General features: G+C 34.3%; 1 non-coding gene across 1 annotated transcript; it reads right to left on the reverse strand.

Annotated features, from left to right (window-relative positions):
- Nucleotides 1-4,513: 4,513 nt before the first annotated feature.
- Nucleotides 4,514-4,619, reverse strand: LOC121210555 (small nucleolar RNA R71). Its single transcript, XR_005905671.1, has one exon. It is a non-coding gene; the product is annotated as a small nucleolar RNA R71 (small nucleolar RNA).
- Nucleotides 4,620-6,977: the final 2,358 nt, after the last annotated feature.

The following is a 6,977-nucleotide window of genomic DNA, read 5'->3' on the forward strand; positions in this document are numbered from 1 at the left end:
AAATCACACATACATATCATGCTAGCACATAACACCAATACCTGAATAACATTTTAAACACATATTCAATTCATTAATTATTTGATCATTCGGCAATTATATCTCTCATTCAAGCCTTATTTTAAACTACCGTGTACAATTCTTGCATTATACTCTAATCGCCGATTACCATCTATCTATCTAACCACAACTATCCTTATTGATCAAGCTCAACTCATCTATCATCACATTTAATGCCAAAAACATCAAACACCTTCAAAGACACTCACACAACCCATATATTTCAAAATTTCACATTTTAACCACTAAATTTTCACATTTCACAATTTAATCCAAAATTGACATTTTTACCAAAATTCACTTAACAAAACTTATTAATCTAACATCAAAGATTTATTTTCTATCATTAAACATCAAGATACTCAAACATTCAATAATGGCATCATCCAAATACTTTAACAATTTTAAAATTAGAGGTACGGGCTAGCTAGATCAACGATCTCAAAAACGTAAAAATCACTAAAAATCGAGTCAAAATGGACTTACCAATTTAACATGCAATGGCCGAATACTTTGAAGCTTCAATGGCTTCTTTTTCTTTTAACTTTCAGCAATAGATGATGAGAATGAAGCCAAATTTTTATTTTGTTTTATTTATTAAAACATTTATTCGCTATTTTACAATATTAACCTTCAAAAATATTTAAAACTACTCCAACTACCCTTCCACTATCATCCATTAACACAAAAATGATCTAATATTCTTATAAAGACTTTCCCTTTTTTAAATCATAGCTATTAGACACCTTAATTAATAGCACACAAGTTTTAAACTTTACACGATTTAGTCCTTTTTGCTTAATTTACTATCGAAATGATAAAATTTTTCAATGAAACTTTAATACCATCTTATTGTCACTCCGTAAATATTTATAAAAATATTTATGACTTGGTTTATAGAAACGAGGTTCCGATACCTCATTTTCTAAACTCACTTGACCTTAAGGTCATACCACTTGAACTTAATATATCGCTTATAAAATGAAAATCACAATATCAAAAACATTTTTAAAATCACAATTAACTCATAAATATTAAACATAATATTTACAAACCTACTTGTCAGATTTAGTGGCCCCAAAACTACTGTTCCGATTAACCCTAAAAACGGACTGTTACAAATTTTTTGTGAAAAATTAAAACTTGAACAAATTGGTGATGAAAGCTAATATAGATTAAAGTATGGTGCAAAAATTTAAGAGTGGATTAACTAAATAATTTATGTAATTAAAAATTACCTAAGTAAGTAAAACAAAATAAACAGAGAAAATATGCAAGTTTTTAAGAGTTATCACAATAGCATGCTTGTGGTAGAATAGTCTTCTTTCCTAACTTAAATTTATTTAAACATTGTCAAAAGATGTTATGGAGATTCCGTGGCAAGTCAATCATTTATTAACCTTTATATAATAGGGTAAAAATGTTAAAATTATTTAATTACTAAATCTATCTAGTATGTTTTTATGTTTAATTAACTTATAATTTCATAAACAAAACATTTTACAAGGTTATGTAAGGTAAAAATAATTTTGGTATTATTAAAATTTTAATCCCTAATTGATTAAACATACACAATACAAGTATTTTTTCAATTAATTAAAACCTTAATTAGATTAGTTAATTAATTTAGTCATTTCTTTACATTCATAATGCATAAAAAGCTGATTGTTGTAAAACTAACAAAAAATTTGACTAAGGCAAGCGCACCTATCGAACAATAGTATAGTTATGGTGAGACCGGAAATACCGTATCCTCGAGGACTAAAAGTACTAGTAATTACTATCTTTTTATTATCTAGCCGAAGAATTGAAAGGATGTTTTAAAAACTAAACTAATTATCTAATTAACTAAGATTACGACAGAGATTAAAGTTGGAAAATACTTTTTTAGAAAACCTATGGAGAAGACAATACCCAAGGAAGAATCCGCCTAGACTTCACTTATCACTTCTGAATTAGATGATTTATTCACTTGATTCAATCCGTAGAAATCCTTAATTTATGTTAATATCTCTCTCGAGACTAAAAAAATTGATTCCAGGTTGATTAATCGAAATCTCTTTCTAATTAAAACCCCTATTGTCGCATTAACTCGATCTATGGATTCCCTTATTAGATTTGACTCTAATCCGACAGATTTATGTCATCCTATCTCTAGGATTGCATGCAACTCCACTTAATTAGAAAGGATCTACTCTTAAACAAGGACTTTTGCTCCACTGAATAAGCACATCAAAACCTGAATCAATATCCTGGAATATTAAAGTAAGAATTAGAACTCACAATTAAGAATAAGAACAAGTATTTATCATATAATTCAAATAGTAATAAGATTCGTCTTAGGTTTCATCTCCCTTAGGTATTTAAGGAGTTTAATTCATAACAATGGAAAATATCTTGATAAACCATAATTTATATATATTTTTATCCCATGCTTAGCACATTTATGGATGAATTCTGCTTAGATTTGGTGAATTCAATGCTCCTAATTCTTTAATTTCATGTTTTATACTTAGGTGAGCGTAAGAGAGTAAAAAGAGTGAGAAATAGGCTGAAAATGGAGAAAATGAACCCACATGCGAAATTAACATGGCTTGGACTACCTCACACAGGTGCGCCACACGACTATGTCCATTTGGTAGGATCGAAGCACGACTTACACAGGTAAATTACACGTCTGTGCCTATTTAACAGCCTTAAACATGGGCTGGAGCAATCGCACACGGGCGTGTCCTTGCCGAGTCCAATTATAGTCCTATTTAGAAAAGGCCACTTTTGAGGGCTCTTAGGCATTCTAAAGCTTATTTAAACACCTGACGGAGTAGGAGGCAAGGAATTACTCAAGGAAAGCCGATTGGTCCATCTCAGAAGTCAGATTCATCATCATGACTAAAGATCTCCATTCAATTTCCATTCAGGGGTTTAGGGTTTTCTTTATGATTTGTATTCATTATTCTTCTGAGATGTTTTCTTTATAATTATGAACTAAACCCCTAAATACCTAAGGGGAATGAAACCTAAGACGGATCTTGTTATTATTATCTGAATTGTATGATAAATATTTGACTTGTTCTTAATTATGTGTTCTTAATTCTTGTTTTAATATTCCAGGATATTGATTCAAGTTAATGCTTTTATTTAGAGGAATAGACCATGTCTAAGGAGTAAATTTATAGTAATTAAGCGGAGTTGATTGCACGCCTAGAGATAGGGTGACAAGATTTTTTTGGATTAGCGTGAAATCTAATAAGGGAGTCCACAGATCGAGTTAATGCAACACTAGGTGTTAATTAGAAAGAGATTTCAATTAATCAACCTAGGGTTAGACGTTATTAGTCTTGAGAGAGATAATAATATAACTTAGGGATTTCTACGGATCAAGTCAAATGAATAAATCGTCTGATTCAGAATGAAATAACAAGTGAAGTCGAGGTGGATTTTTCCTTGGGTATTGTCTTAATCAATCGAGTTTTCCCAAAATCTTTTTCCCAATTTTCTCTCTATTCACCCTTAGTTTAGTTAATTAGTCGAGATAAACAAATCTCTTAATTTTTAGGTTAGATAATAAAAAGAAAGTAATTACTAGTACTCTTGGTTCCTTTGGGTTCGACAATCCGGTCTTGCTAAAGTTATACTACTGTTCGATAGGTACACTTGCCTTCATCGTGATAATAGTTAGTTCCAAGAACGGTTAGTTATAAATTTTTAAAACCTGTCACAAATATCACGTATCAAGTTTTTGGCGCCGTTGCCGGGGAACTAAGATATTAGGAACACTTGATTTTTATTACTTTAGCCATTTTACTTTATTTGCAATTTAAATTTTTATTTTCTTTTCTCATTTTTCTTGTATTCGTTCTTAGAAGGTTTTTATAGTGTATGACTTGTAGAAACCAGTCGAGACCAATACTGTTTGATAGTGAGATCGATCACACAGTTCACAGAAACTGAAGAGAAAAAAAGCGAAGCCTAGGATACACAGAGGAAGAACAAGAGGATGATATTCACACCACAACTGAGGAGATGGCTGACAACCAGGAAAATCAACTACCCCCTGTGATTGCTGCTAATCAGAATCCTGCTCCGCGCACTATGTATGATTATGCTAAACCTTTTTTAACAGGAACTGAATCGAGCATAGTTAGGCTTGCTATTGCTGCAAATAATTTTGAACTAAAACCTAACACCATTCAAATGATCCGACAGTTTGTTCAGTTTGATGGCTTGCAGGATGAGGATCCCAACGCTCACTTGGCAAATTTCTTAGAGTTTTGCGACACTTTTAAAACCAATGGCGTCTCTGATGATGCCATTCGTCTTCATTTATTTCATTTTTCATTGAGGAACAAAGCTAAATAGTGGTTGAACTCGTTACCAAGAGGGTTAATCACTACTTGGGAACAAATGACCGAAAAGTTTATATTAAAATATTTTTCGTCGGCTAAAATAGCTAAATTACATAATGATATCTCCTCTTTTCTACAGATGGATTTAGAAACACTTTACGAAGCATGGGAGAGATACAAGGACCTTCTGTGAAGATTCCCTCACCATGGGTTACCACTCTGGCTACAGGTTCAAACATTTCATAATAGCCTAAATCCTTCGACTCGGCAGATGATTGACGCGGCCGCTGGTGGAACTATCAATAATAAGACACCTGAGCATGCTTATGAATTTATAGAAGAGATGTCACTGAATAATTATCAGTGGCAAGTCATGAGGACAAAAATAGTCGTCATTTTTAACGTCGATTCAGTCACCATGCTCTCTAATTAGGTAGAACTTTTGAATAGAAAAATTGACGGTTTTCTTGGCTCTTCACAGATTGACCCATAATGCAGTGCGAATCAAGTGGAGGTGGATCAAGCAATTCAGAATACCCACTCTATGGCCACAGCATAGAGAACGACCAGTTAAATTACATGGGTAATAATCCTCGATCTCAAAATAATCCTTAAAGTAATACTTACAATGCAGGTTGGAGGAACCATCCAAATTTTTCATGGGGAGGCCAAGGGAATCAGAGACCACCACCACCTCCAGGTTTCCAACAACCACCCTACCAACAAGAGAAAAAATTGAACCTTGAAGAGATGCTAACAAAATTCATCTCGGTGTCAGAAACTCATTTTTAGAATACCGAGATAGCACTTAAAAATCAACAAGCATCGATCAAAGGGCTCGAAACTCATATAGGTCAGCTCGCTAAATTGATATATGAATGACCACAAGGTAGTCTGCTCAGTAACACTGAATCTAACCCAAGGGAGCAAATCAATGCAATTACCATTCAAGATGAGGAAGGGTTAGTTGCACTTGAACCAGAACCGAGGCAAGAAACTGTGGTAAGTAAAGGTAAAGGTGAGGTGGACCACAATGATCAGAAACCGATAGTAAAGAATACAAACCTCGTGTGTCATACCCAAACGTGACAAGGAAAGACCGCACAGAAGAACAATTCGGTAAATTCCTTAAATTATTAAAGAAGTTACATATTAACTTACCATTTATTGAAGCTCTTTCGCAGATGCCAAACTCAGTCAAATTTTTAAAGGAGCTTTTAACAAATAAGTAGAAGTTGGATAAGATATTGCATGTGAAGCTCAATGCGGTTTGCTTAGCCATACTACAGAATAAGCTAGCCAACAAATTAAAAGATCCAGGAAGTTTTACGATTCCCTGTTTAATTGGTATCCTAGATGTTAATAATGCTTTGGCTGATTTAGGGGCTAGTATCAATGTCATGCCCTACAAAATGTTTAAGCAACTAGGTCTTGGGAAACCCAAACAAACTAGGATGAGTATTCAATTAGCCGATAAAACAATCAGATTTCTTAGGGGGATTATTGAAGATGTACTCGTTAAAATTGACAAATTTATATTCCCAGTTGATTTCGTTGTTCTAGACATAGAAGAGGATAGTAACGTTCCTTTAATTTTAGGGAGGCCCTTTTTAATAAATGCTAAAACAATAATTGATGTTGGCACAGGTGAACTCACACTTCGTGTGGGAGACGAAACAATCACCCTTCAAGCTCATAATTCGAGTAACACATTGAAAATTGAAGGTGGTTGTATAAATCATTCTACTAAAAATGATCATGTGGTGCAACCTACTTTGTAGGAAATAAGTTCGAAGAACCTACATGAGCCATGTTCAAGCAACAACAAAGGGCCTATCTATGAAGAACATAGGTTACAAATCGAAGAACTAGATGAATGGCGGACATATAAATCGAGGACACATGATAAACCAAAACCACACCATGACAAGCTCAATATCGTACCAAATCAACTTAAGGTTGGAGACAAAGTACTACTAGATGCAGCAGACCCTCGTATTGCCACTTCTAAACCTAACGGAGCAATCCCTCTTACGGTACTCAGTATTTTCCCATATGGTACAGTCGAGGTAATTCATCCCAAATTCAACACTTTTAAGGTAAACAGTACTCGTCTTAAACCTTATGTTGATAAAACTGATAGCAGGGATGAGGAGTGTAAACTCTTCGCACAACCATGACCATGCAACAGAAAGGTAAGTCAAGCTTAGACTATAAACAAGCGCTTCTCGGGAGGCAACCCGAGCACTATCGATGTTAACCTCTTTATAATTTTAGTTTTTAACATCTAATCACTAACTAAGTCATTGAAACACAGGTTTTCTAATCCACATGGCTGGGCACACGGGCGTGCCTTAGGCCATGTTAACACCACAGGAGGAGACAGGACCGTACGATACGACCATGTAAAAGTAGGGCAAACTTTTTCCCCAACACGGGATACGATAAGTTGCCACGCCTGTGCGACATGGCCATGGGAAAAACTGTTGAAACAACACGGGTGTGTGACACGCTCATGTCTTGAAACTGTGGTTGAACCTAAGAATTTAGTACGAGCGTTCGACACGCCCG

The sequence above is a fragment of the Gossypium hirsutum genome, chromosome A11 (assembly GCF_007990345.1).
Source record: "Gossypium hirsutum isolate 1008001.06 chromosome A11, Gossypium_hirsutum_v2.1, whole genome shotgun sequence".
In the NCBI taxonomy this organism is placed as follows: Eukaryota; Viridiplantae; Streptophyta; class Magnoliopsida; order Malvales; family Malvaceae; genus Gossypium; species Gossypium hirsutum.